Source organism: Caretta caretta, chromosome 11, assembly GCF_965140235.1.
Source record: "Caretta caretta isolate rCarCar2 chromosome 11, rCarCar1.hap1, whole genome shotgun sequence".
Taxonomy (NCBI): domain Eukaryota; kingdom Metazoa; phylum Chordata; order Testudines; family Cheloniidae; genus Caretta; species Caretta caretta.
In genome coordinates this window covers 33,814,849-33,828,393 of record NC_134216.1, presented here as the reverse complement: position 1 = coordinate 33,828,393, position 13,545 = coordinate 33,814,849, and the positions used below count along the sequence as shown (strand labels likewise).

General features: G+C 38.6%; 1 long non-coding RNA gene across 3 annotated transcripts in view; it reads left to right on the top strand.

Annotated features, from left to right (window-relative positions):
* The window catches only part of LOC125644786 (uncharacterized), a 57,145-nt gene that overhangs the window by 33,094 nt on the left and 10,506 nt on the right, over positions 1 to 13,545 (top strand). The window lies entirely within an intron of this gene.

Sequence of the window (13,545 nt, the reverse complement as noted above, 5' to 3'; positions counted from 1 at the left end):
GAAGAGATTTTAGTTTCTGGACCAAGAAGAGTTATTCCCATAGCACAGAAAGTAGACAGCTCATTTGTTCAATGGATCTGAAGCAGTTCTGTGTCTTTACTCAGTAATTAGCATGTTTTTCTTTAGTATAGCATATGGCATGCTTACTTGTAAACATACCCTGAAAAACCCTTTCCATGTAGCTGGCGCTCTGAACTATGTTGCAATTTCATCCACACACGCTTGTGGAAATACAGTGGCAGTTCTGAAAGCGCTGATATTTTAACAAATTCTATGTGACATGCCCGTAACCTGAATTTCCTCTGTGAGTTTCATCATGAGAATTGGATTACACCTTGCATTCACAGTAGACCTGGTTCTCAGTTATGCTAAGGCCACTTTACGCTGTTTTGACAGCATAAAAGGTCTTCAAAGTGGGCATAGACAGCCCCCTGAGAACGTCACCTGTGTGGAGGGCCTCTGTGGTCAGTGTACAGCCTGGCTCTATGCTGGCCCTGATGCCAGCCTCCAGTTTAGGGTCTGAGGTGGGGGGCGGGGAGGGGTGGAGGAGGATTTCATCGGGGTGGCTAGTGTTCAGTGGTCCATGGAAAGCCAAGTGTAAGTTCGAGCAGATCTGGGAAACATGCAGGTGGCTTAAATTCCCCGCTGGCCCAAATACAGTAGTGTATTAAATGAGAATCAGGTCCTATATGTGTAGTTTAACCTCAGTGGAACTCATTTATAGGGTGAAATTTACCACTGTGCCAAGGGCTAACCAAAGGCCTCTGTACTAAGCTCTTGCAAGGAAATATTAAGTAGGACTTAAGTGGCATCACCGGCCTCATGCCACCCTTCCATACTGGGATGAATTTCACTCATTAGCGAGGTAACATAAAAGTTTCAGATGCTTTCAATGCATTTCAAAGTGAAAATGGCAGTGTTGTTATTGTGCTCTCTCAACAACTCTCTCTTTTCTGGACACAAAAGCAACTTGGCTTGGATACTAGAGTAGGGTTTTGTTGGAAATTTCTGTAATCAACCACAAAGGATTTGGGGATGGGAGCTTCAATTCAGTATAAGATGATGGGTTGGCCCATGGGCCATTGATAAATGGAAAAATATTTTTAAAGAGAAAAATCTCCATTATCTAGACACTAGAATTAGCTATGCAAATGGCCATATAATCATATTGTCCTCCCCCTTCTCCTATCCTTCCTTATGCTATCATCTTTCTCCTTTTGTTCTCAACTTAATTAAGATGGATAATTTTTCAGGGCAGGGTAACTATTGTTATCTGTATTGTAATGTACATGTACATCTGTGGCACGACTTAAGTAATAAATAACTATCATAATTCCTCAGTGAACAGCAGACTTATTTATATAGCACCCATTAACATTTTTCTGGTTTCTGTATCAAAGTTAAAAACAAAAATCATCTACTTAAATGGATCTAGGACAAATGAAACAGAGAGATGTAGCTACTCTCAAAGGCAGGCAGACAAAAAAGGAGAAAACAGCCCTAAAAGGAAGATGTAGAACAGAACAGGAAATGATCTGACCCAACTACAAAGGCTTTGCAGTAAGCCTTGAAGATAGCTACAAAGGGAGGGTGATTGACTTTTTCAGAAGGGGAAATCTACAATCAGGCTTTCTGAATGGAGAGGGCTCAGTCCCCAGACTGGTAAGCCAGACTGGTCCATGGAAAATTACAACTCCTTTTCCATGCACAATATGAAAAATCCTCTGTAACTGGACTAGTTCAGAGAGGCTTCAAAACCTATAGCCAGAGCAGCTTCTAGTGAAGGTAGGGCCTCAAGCATTGGGTCTAAGTTTTCTGGGGGAAGAGGGCCAGTGAGAAGAGGCTCCAGGGCCAGTACAAGCAGATCCAGTGTCCCCTTCAAAGAGAACATTGGCGAACCCCTTATGATACCTTTTTAAACTATAAGACCCAACACATGGTGCAGATGCCCTTTGACACAAACTGGGATCTTCTGAGCCACAGATTTAGCAACATGTTCATATGCTATAATGCTTCGGTTCCAAATTAGGGCGCTCAAGCAATTAAAAAAATTAATCATGATTAATTGCGCGATTGAAAGATTAATTGCGATTAATCACGCTGTTAAACAATAATAGAATACCACTTATGTAAATATTTTTGGTTGTTTGCCACATTTTCAAATAGATTGATTTCAATTACAATGCAGAATACAAAGTGTACAGTGCTCACTTTATATTTTTATTACAAATATTTGAGCTGTAAATATAAAAGAAATAGTATTTTCAATTCACTTAATACAAGTACTGAAGTGCAATCTCTTTATCATGAAAGTTGAACTTACAAATGTAGAATTATGTACAAAAAAAACCTGCATTCAAAAATAAGACAATGCAATACTTTAAAGTCTACAAGTCCACTCAGTCCTCCTCCTTGTTCAGCCAATCACTCAGACAAGTAAGTTTGTTTACATTTGCAGGAGATAATGCTGCCCACTTCTTGTTTACAATGTCACCTGAAAGTGAGAACAGGCGTTCATATGGCACTGTTGTAACCGGCATCGTAAGATATTTATGTGCCAGATGCGCTAAGATTCATATGTCCCTTCATGCTTCAACCACCATTCCAGAGGACATGCGTCCATGCTGATGATGGGTTCTGCTCATTAACAATCCAAAGCAGAGCAGACCAACACATGTTCGTTTTCATCATCATGAGTCAGATGCCAGCAGCAGAAGGTTGAGTTTCTTTTTTGATCGTTCGGGTTCTGTAGTTTCCGCATCGGAATGTTGCTCTTTTAAGAGTTCTGAAAGCACGCTCCACACCTGTAGCTATCTTTAGAAATCTCACATTTCTGCCTTCTTTGCGTTTTGTCAGATCTGCAGTGAAAGTGTTCTTAAAATGAACAACATGCTGGGTCATCATCCGAGACTGCTATAATATGAAATAAATGGCAGAATGCTGGTAAAACACAGAGTAGGAGACATACAATTCTCCCCCAAGGAGTTCAGTCACAAGTTTAATTAACACATTATTTTTTTAACGAGCATCATCAGCATGGAAGCATGTCCTCTGGAATGGTAGCCAAAGCATGAAGGGGCCTACGGATGTCTAGCTTATCTGGCACATAAATACCTTGAAATGCTGGCTACAAAAGAGCCATGTGAATGTCTGTTCTCACTGTAAGGTGACACTGTAAACAGGAAGCAGGCAGCATTATTTCCTGTAAATATAAACAAACTTGTTTGTCTTAGCAATTGACTGAAAGAAGTAGGACTGAGTGGACTTGTAGGCTCTAAAGATTTACATTGTTTGGTTTTTGAGTGCAGTTATGTAACAAAAAAAATCTACATTTGTAAGTTGTGCCTTCACAATAAAGAGATTGTATTACGGTACTTGTATGAGGTGAATTGAAAAATACTATTTCTTTTGTTTATCATTTTTACAGTGCAAATATTTGTAGTAAAAATAATATAAAGTGAGCACTGTACACTTGATTTCAATTACAACACAGAATACAAATATATTTGAAAATGTAGAAAAACATCCAAAATATTTAATAAGTTTCAATTGTTATTCTATTGTTTAACAGTGCGATTAAAACTGTGATTAATCGTGATTAATTTTTTTAATCATGGTTAATTTGTTTGAGTTTATCATGTGAGTTAACTGCGATTAATTGACAGCCCTATTCCAAATGCTGTCTACTCCATTAGATGTAACTACATAGCATATTTGCAATTAAGCTATTTTCAAATATAGTCTATATGACTGTAATGAACCTTTTGTGTTTGAAGCATTGCTACGATGCACCCTTTCCACTTCTAAAATGCTCCATATAACCACTTTATTGGTTCTGATTCACAGACAGTGTGAAGGGAGGTACCCAGGTGCTGTGCAACTCGATGTATCACATGGAGAAGCCATTGTCATCCTGCATAGTCTGCCTCTACACTGGAAGTGCTGTGCAAGCAGGCAATTGCCAATACACACTACAGAATGATGCAGGTTCTGGCCCTTAATTACAATCATTCTCATCTCACTGTGCAAGGATTTGGATTTAGGAATTTTACTAGTACTAATTCTAATGTTTCACCTAATGAAGTACCTGTACTGGCCAGATCAATTCTGAGAGGCTTTAATATTCACATACTAACATACAGAAGGAATATGTTCGGAAGGGGCAAGGATTTGTGTATGAAATATCTACTCATTCTGACAAATGAATAATTTTTCTAAAGACCTTCTTCTCAAGTCACATTATAATTACAGTACAATTGTTTTAGGCACCTCAAAAAGCATGACAAAATATTAGCCATTTCAAGCTAATAACACTTCTAAAACTGTGACCCAAACTTTGTGAAGATGGAGTGAATTTTATTTCAAAGGATGATGTATATTTTTCCATGGGAGTAAAAAGTACCATTTAATTAATCAAATGTTCAACTAACTCATCCTTCCTTCTAACAATGATCTACCTTTTGCTGTTATAAATGCTAATTTGCCTATGTCACATGCAACAAATTACATTTTAGAAAATTTGAACTGGATGATTATATAAAAATATGTGCAGTGTTGTACCTGGGGTTAAATTGTTTTCATTTATGTCTCATATAAGTTCTGCATTAATGGAATATTTCTGACTGTCATTGATTATACAATGAAGTCCCTTTGACAGAATGTAGATTCTAGAAGAGTAAAACCTCTCAAGTATGCAATATCCTGCCCCCGCTGATTAAGTAGTATCAACAGCTGCACTGAAGTACAGAACTATTCTGCTGATTGACCAGGCAAATCAGACCATATGAGTCTCATTTGTTCCCACTCAGAAGAGATAAAAAGCTGAAAGTTGCTTGAAAAAATAGAGGGTAGGGTCAGGAGGTCTTGGAAGCGAAAACTGTGAATAGTCAGTTCAGGAGGAAAACTGGGCCAAGTTTGTTGGCTTATTTTCAAATAGAGCACTGCTTCAGGGCTCTGTTGCTTGACTAAACTCACTGAGGAAGTTGAATAAAAGAAATCATTAGAAATATGGTAGGTTTTAACAGCCAGTATTTCTAAGTGTGGTATTTTTATGAGGACCATGCCCTCCTACTTACACACCCTGTCTTTACAGTCACAGCTCTCATTAACAGTATTGGGAGATCTGTTTGTGTGAGGTCCAACTGAACTAGAATGCTTATCTTCTCCAAAAACATTAGGCTTCTTTATCAAGCACATTTTTGTAGCCTGGATTTATAGAAGAGCTGGCACGTCACATCAACAGGATGCTATGAGCGTCTGACTCATTTTCAGTGCACATGTTTAATTCCATTCTTATAAAAACCTATTATAGGTGGGATTGGTACTGCCTCCTATTATTAAGGCTGACCACTACTTCCCATTATAAAACTGTTTTAATTGCTTTGAACTTTCTGAAATTGTCTGTGCTGTCTCCTTGTTTGTTTTTGTTAATCTTAGCCAAAAAGGTTCAACCATTTCTGAGACCAAGGCTAGGGGGAAATGTCATTTTGCATATGTTAAAAAATTCTGCTGACCTTTTGTTTGAAATGCTCTAGTGTCCCCATGCTTTGGAGCAGGCACCTGAAATGGGCCAGGGAGTGGTCTTTGTGTCAGGGATGTATCTTTAGCCATCCCTGTGAAAACCCATGCAAAGTTGGCCACATTGTAAGTCTGGAAAGAAACCACTTGCACATGCTCAGATTTCTTTGATTTTTAGCAGTTTAAATCGCTGAAGATTCTCATTCTTATGTACTCATTAAGCATATTCAAGCCATTCACAGCTCCTATGTGTGACTGAACTGTGTCATCCCCACAGAGCAACTAAGCATTTCCAGGCCATGGCTACAAGGGATCTGGACTTTAATGGCTTCTCCAGGCCAGCGTAGAGCTGGGTACTGGAAGGGAGAGCAGGGATCCTGTTTCACCTGTGCTGTCAATAACCCCTCCTGCTGGTACCCAGGCAGTATAAAGGAGGAAGCTTCCTGGTTTGACTGTACAGGGCACAAAAGTTTGGTTGGAGGAGAAGCAAAGGAGTAGACTCTCACTAGAAGTCTGGTGAGACTGGGAGTTTGGAACTGTCTGGCCAAGAGCTAGAGGGGTATAGGCTGGGATTGGTACAGGGGGAAAGTTAGGCTGGAACTGTTTGGTGAGAAGACTATGATTGGAAGTAAGGGGGGCACTGGAACTGGTGAGGGAAGCAGAGCAAGTGGGAGCTAGTTGGCTGGGGCAGATGCTGAGATTGGATGAAGAGTTGGAGGAGGAGGAGGAGGCTGGGGCTGTGTCTTGACAAAAAGACTGGGACTAGGAACCAGTGTGGAGGGAACAAGGGGCAGAGAGATCAGATGCGGAGCTGGGAGAGAGATGAAGACTGGGACTAGGATGAGAAGCCTGAGGAATTGAGACTGGCTGGGCAAGGAGCTAGAATGGGCTAGGCTGGGATTGGGAAGAGGAGCTATGCATAGATAATGAAACTGAGACAAGGAGCCAGGGGTGGGAAAGAGACCAGATTGGGACTGGGAGAGAGACAGGTTGGAGGGGATGGGGCGAAAGCAATCAGACTTGTGGGAAATGGGCAGATCAATCCATACGCATTAGAGCACATGCTTCTCCAGAGCTTTGAATGGAACCCAGATTCCTGAGTGTCACCATTCCTCTGCTGTCAGCAAATATCTGTGAACCCATTGACCAAGTGTCCCATTCCTCCCTGATTCTGATCCACATAGAGGATTACAACATATTATTGCTATTAGTTACTCCATTCACTCAAGTGACAGAGGCAAGGTTGCACCAGCAACCTTAATTCTGACATTTTCTAACTTCTGAGTGTTTGACTTTACAGCCTTAATAATGTCCTTTTAACATAGTTTCTCTGTGTGTAATATAAAATAATTTTAAATATATAAATCTAGGTTTGAAGATAATGTTTATTGATAATGGAAAATACTATGGCTGGATTTGAAAAAGAACAGGTTAATTTGATGAGCCCTAATAACATTTGTAGCTATGCAAGCTTGCTGTAACAGTAATATTTAATTTAAACAAATCTCATACTTCAGGGTTCAAAAACTGTAGAGGTCAGGAAGCATTGCACTCACTCCCCCAAATATACACAATATTACACACTGGCTATGTTACATAGTGTTTTTCACTTTCTTTTGAAACTTTAATGAGGAAGGGTACTGGGCCAATGGTCTAATCTGATATGGAGAAACTTATGTTAGTCTGTTTTTATTTTATTTTATTTCTTTATTTATTAGGTAGTGCACATCTTAAAGAAGAAAGACCTATTTTGTTATTCTTGATCTTTAAAAGCATTTATAGATGCATTATTCAAAGAGTAGACTGTTATGGCTAAACTGGTCCATCCAGACTGATCACTGAAAGCCAAGCCAATCACTTTAACATAGAGCTGGTACACACCAGACTTTATTAGTTGTTGATGCTTAAGCAGTTGGGATTTATGAAGACAGAGCATCCACCCTATCCAAGTTTCTTAGGGAACCAGGTTGGCTCTAAACCTGCAATTTATAGTATGTGCATTAGTACTCTATGTAAGCAGAGCACCATTGACTTCAAGGAGATTCTGTGCAGGTGCTGCTTTATACCCACATACAGTAAATTTCAGGATCAGGGCCTGGTCATCAAATATTAATGCCATGTGAATTGTTAAGCCATTGGAGAAATTCAAAGTGGACTAATATTTAATATAAGTTTTTTTTCTCTTTTCTGGTTATTAAAATTGCTCATTCCCTACAAAATTCCATGGTGACTGGGTTAGTAGGATGAGCTACTTTGCTGGAGTATCAAGGTAAAGGTGGACTGAAATGCTATTCAGACTTATAATACAATACAAATCTGTTTAAGATCCTAAATCATTAATGGAATACTTTTAGCTTCAAAGTTAAAGAAATATATTAAAAAACCAAAATATTTTAAAATCTTTTCCATGTTTATATATATGCCAGAATCTCATGTCTCAATATTTCCTTGTAGGCCCATGTCACTCTGTCTGTCTATCTACCTGTTGTCTCTTCTCTTCTATTCATATGGTAAGTTCTTTGGAGCAGGTTGTGAAGGCTAGGACTATAACAGGGTTTAAAAGAGAACCGGATAAATTCATGGAGGTTAAGTCCATTAATGACTATTAGCCAGGATGGTTAAGGAATGGTGTCCCTAGCCTCTGTTTGTCAGAGGGTGGAGATGGATGGCAGAAGAGAGATCACTTGATTATTACCTGTTAGGTTTACTCCCTCTGGGGCATCTGGCATTGGCCACTGTCGGTAGGCAGGATACTGGGCTGGCTGGACCTTTGGTCTGACCCAGTGTGGCCATTCTTATGTTCTTAGGTACTGTCTTTTCGTTCAGCATTTGTACAGCATCTAGCACAATGGGGTCCTGGTCCAGGGCTGGGGCTCCTAAGCTTATAACAAACAGGTTTAAAACAAACAAAAGGAAACATTTCTTCACACACAACACAGTCAACCCGTGGAACTCTTTGCCAGAGGATGTTGTGAAGGCCAAGATTATAACACGGTTTAAAAAAAAAAAACTAGATAAGTTTCTGGATGATAGGGGTCCATCAATGGTTATTAGCCAGGATGGGCAGGGATGGTGTCCCAGCCTTTATTTGCCTGACGCTGGGAATGGGTGACAGGGGATGGATCACTTGATGATAACCTGTTCTGTTCATTCCCTCTGTTCATTGGCTACTGTCAGAAGACAAGTACTGAGCTAGATAGTGTGGCTGTTTTTATGATATAAAAATGCCTATGTCAAACTGTCTAGAGTGGCTCATGATCATGAATGCCAACCTCAGCGCAGACTGTTATAAACCAGGGCACAAACCCCAAACTGGTTGTATGTTCTATAATTAGATTTCACCAACCAAGGATCAAGTGTGAATTCCTCAAGCACTATACCAACCTTAACATGGAGTCACAGACACTCTTCTTGGGCACTCCAGTCTATCTTGCCACCCAGACAAGCCTGCCTTTGTGATAGATGGTCCCTTATACCAAAAAAACGCAACAATATTCTGGTCACTCCCACACCCAAAGGACCAGTCACTTACCCCAAGTCAAGTGTACCCGAGATCTCTCACCAGTGAAACACTTGTTGCCAATTGTTTGTTAAATTAACTAAAGGTTTATTAATTATGAAAAAGAAAGAAGTTATTTACAAGGTTAAAGCTGGTAAACATACACATGCAAATGAGTTGCGGTGTTAGGTTCCAAAAAGTAATAAAAGCTACTGTAACGTGCAAGCTCTATACTTTATGACCTTTAAGGTAAGCTGTTCAGGGATCCCTTGCTTATGTTTAGAAATATCGCCCTCTCCAAATTGCAAGCAGTATAGTGAGAGCAATTTCTTCTTGACAGGGATATTTATTCCTTTTCCCCAGACCTCAAGCTGAAGGGATGAGTGTTTGTACATATCTCCTCTTCATGGGTGTAGAGGGAACAATCCACTGATGTTCTGCAATAGCTTGTCTGATGTTTAGAGGCCTTGTTTTGTTGGGCAGGAGATGACATCTCTTGTGGTAAACTGATATTTCAGACTCGGTAATTCTTCTCCCCTGACTGTGGAGGTTTCCAGTTTCATAGCAAACACCTTTATAGTTACAGAATAAAACACTTAAATATTACCTTATAACATAGAGTATGGATATTATAAATGAACTTAATGCATGCAGCAACTCACAAGCATTATATTCACATTTAATTGCTATACGATATGGCACTCAACAGGTACAAACATCCATGCAAAGCTTTTCCAGCCTCCTCCCCTGGTTCCAATGCCTTTTGAGGTCTATGTGCCCCCTCCTCACTAAGGATTCATAGCCCAAAAGGCAGAGGGACTTTACCACATATATTCAAGTCTAGTGCCCATCTCTTCCTTTACCAGCCGTTTGACCAGCAATCTCAAAAGTGTTCTGCTACATGTCTCTGTAATTCAACAAGAGTAATTGTCATTAATATTTCTTCTACCATTACAGTAGAATAATATTTTGTTATTCTAGTAAAAGCTAGGTTTTTTTTAAGTGATGATCTTTTTGAAAATAAAAAACATTTTTCATGGCTGTCAAGAGGTGTATAACTAGTATGAAAACCAGTCTCATTCGGCTTTAGAGACTTGATAGCTCAGATAATTATGCAGAACTAATTAATTCAAAACCTGTTTATCAACAGTAGCCTGTAGCTGCAGCATTTCATCACAGAGGCATTAACAAAGGCTTATCACCTGCTTTCTTGATGCTTTTTATCTCAAAGGCAAATCAATATGCAGAGTATGGAAAAAATGTTATTCCCACAACTAACACTTCCCATAACTTGCAAGAAATTTTAGTGTCTGATACCAATTAGTTTTCCTAGGTTAAATTTTCAACAGTTGTACTTGGAGATGAGAAGTGTTAAACACCAAAGTTTCTAGTACATAAAGTCTGTTCATGAGAAAAAATTTAAATACAAATAAATGTTTAGAAAATTTAAATCTTTGTTTAACCCTCCCCAACACCTAGATTATTATTTTCATATTCATTCTCACAGTGTATTTATTTTACTGTCCGAATGAGCTAAATCACCTGCTCCCAACTAATTGTGTACATCCTAAAAATTGTGTACATCCTATATTTGATACTTTGTCTTCCCTGCTCCCCGTCCCAACCCACGTTTTTTTTCTCATTCACCTCTCATGCCTTTTTAGATTGTATGCTCTTTGAGGCAGGGACTGTCATTCACTATGTATTTGTATAGCAACATAAATGTGTAACAGTAACAGAGTACACAGACCTTCCCACAGTGAGGTAGCATTTTTCTGCATGGTCCTAACATCAGCTAACACAGTGGATCAGCAGAGGTGCTCTACCACCTAAAATGTGCTAGGCGCCATCCACTCACATAGGAACATGCAGTCGCTGCTTCAAAAGGCTTACAGTTCCATTTCTAGAGTGTACCTATCACTAAATTATAGGTACGTGAATACATTTATAATTGAACCGCTTTTCAAAAATAAATCAAACTCCAATACCAAGCAAACCCCACTTCACTAAGTTTGAAGATGGACCTGAAGGTGTCTCCACTCAACCACACCTGGACATTTAAAGTCTGGATAACTAGACAGGCTTAGTAACTTATCCTAAAAACCATCACATCTGGGCTTTTGGCAGCATGAGAAGTGAATTTCAGAGCTGCTATGAATACCCTGTTTACAATTCCAGATGAACAAATCTAGGGGTCTGTCATTTTTGGTCACTTCATCTGAACCGAGCAAGCATAGTATGACACAAAATTACACCCAAATCATAAAGCGTAAAAGCAACAACATTACTTGTACTCAGGAACAAATTGGATGCCAATACAGTTTATGGACCACTAATGTAAAGTGCTCTTATTTTTCAGGTTGCTATATAGTCTCCTTGCTGAAGTTGCAAACTGTTTTTTAAGAAAAGCCCCTTGTAGATTGCACTGCTTTAATCCAGTCTAGAGATGGCAAAGCCATGGATGTCTGTCAAAGAGATTTACATCAGGGGGAGAGGTCTCAACCTCTTGGCCGGATGCTGATGGGGGAAAAAAGCACTCGTGTACATTGCTGCTAATTGGAGATTATTTTACTAAGGGATATGGTGGATTTTCCATCACTTGAAATCTATATCAGGATCAGATGTCTTTCTAAAAGATTGCTCCCTGTTGAACTACAGTATATGGCCTGTGTTATGCAAGAGATTGGGGGAGATGATCATAATGGCCCTTTCTGGCCTTAAAATCTAAGGGGGAAATCCTGACCTCATTTAAATCAATGGCAAAATTCCCATTTACTGTAATATACCGGATTGCACCCTGGGAATCTATAATAGCCCTCAGTGGTCCTAGTCCACAATGGGTCCAAATGTGTAAATTTATCTATATGCATAAGTGATTGAAGGATTGGGGCCATTGTCAGTGAGTTATTCATAATATTCAGCTTAAATATTTTTCTGTCCTTTAATTACACCTGCTTATACTCTCTAGTAACATCTTTAATAATTCATTCTCTTCCTGGTGTTTACTTCCTTCCAAAGAGAACAGTACTTATACACATCTATTAATAAAAACATTCACTGAGACATTTCTCTGTATGCTGCAAAATCACAGAATTTGTTGAACAACGTGGGGAGTTTTTTGAGGGGCGGAGGGAGAAAGGATAATTGTCTCATGTTGCTTTATTTCTTTTTATAGCTTTGTAGCAAAAAATGGGAATAGATCAAGGATACAAAGTAGAAACTAGCTAGAAATATAATGCCCATTCCTTTCTTCAGATAAACTACACTTATGCATGAAATATCCACTGACTATACTAGCTACAGTTGTAAAATCTCTGGAATAAAATGCAGGGTGGTTTATGCCTCCTGCTCAGCATTGTAAATACTGGATATAATGGCTTCAGCAACAAAGAAACGAAATGGTCCCAGGGTTATACATTGTATATTCTGCCTGCTCACAGAAAACTATAGGTATAGCAATAAGAAGTGACGCTGGAAGGGTTAAATCACTAAATTTTCAGACTTATTTCTTATCATTTATGAGATTGTTAAATGTCCAAAAGTGGATTTTTTTCTTTTACTATCAGTATAAAACTGAACATACTGTGAGACATAAGGTAGCAGGTGTCTTGGCGCTAAACTATCAAGTCTGTGGGCATTCTGTTATAACAGGTGCTCCAAAAATTCGAACAGATTTTAACAAGAGCTATATGGGCTTTTTTAATTAGCCTGGTTACTCAGCATGTGTAGAAAGTACTAGGTATGTGCTTAAAACATCATAATGTCTTGAAAACAAATGCTTCACATACCCATAGTCATTCTTTGTGGTTGTTAACTTAAGATTCATTTCTTTCTCACATTAGTATTTAATCCTTATAGTCATCCCTTTATTATATGTCCTGTTGAAAAGAACAGTCTTACTAAAAGAATGTAGAAATTCATCCAAGCTGTCAGTGAGTGTTTAAAAGCTTGGATTTACCTGATTTTACCTGGGAATTGTACTCTGCATTAAAGAACTAAAGGATCATATAAGCCAGAAAAAATATTTGCTTTGATTCTCTCTCATATTGAACAACAAGGTGCCACTTTTCTTCGTTTCCAATTGTGCTTATTGCATTGTCATGAAACACATCAGAAGAATTATTTTAAAAAGGAAAATATATTGATTTGTAAAAGATTTTAGACTAAAATCAAAATACCTAATTGTTTGGAAATGGTATCTCTGTATTACAGAATCTCATGCGATGTATGATATCTAGTACCTGACAAGACAGCTCATGCTGTTTCAAATAAGTTTGTATACAATAAGGTAAAAAAAAAAATCCCCCTAAAGAATAAGCCATATTACATTGAAAAAGTATAGAAGGGATAATATAACTGAGGCTTTTACTTGAATTGTTCTATAGCAAAATTTGCGATTTGATTTATGGACTGTTTTTCTAGTCAAATAAAAGATGAAATTCCTAGTTAATTGTTCAGTGACTCTAATGCAGGTATCCATCCCCAGATTTTGCTCTCGTATTTGCCAGTATTTATTTAGAAATGACTAG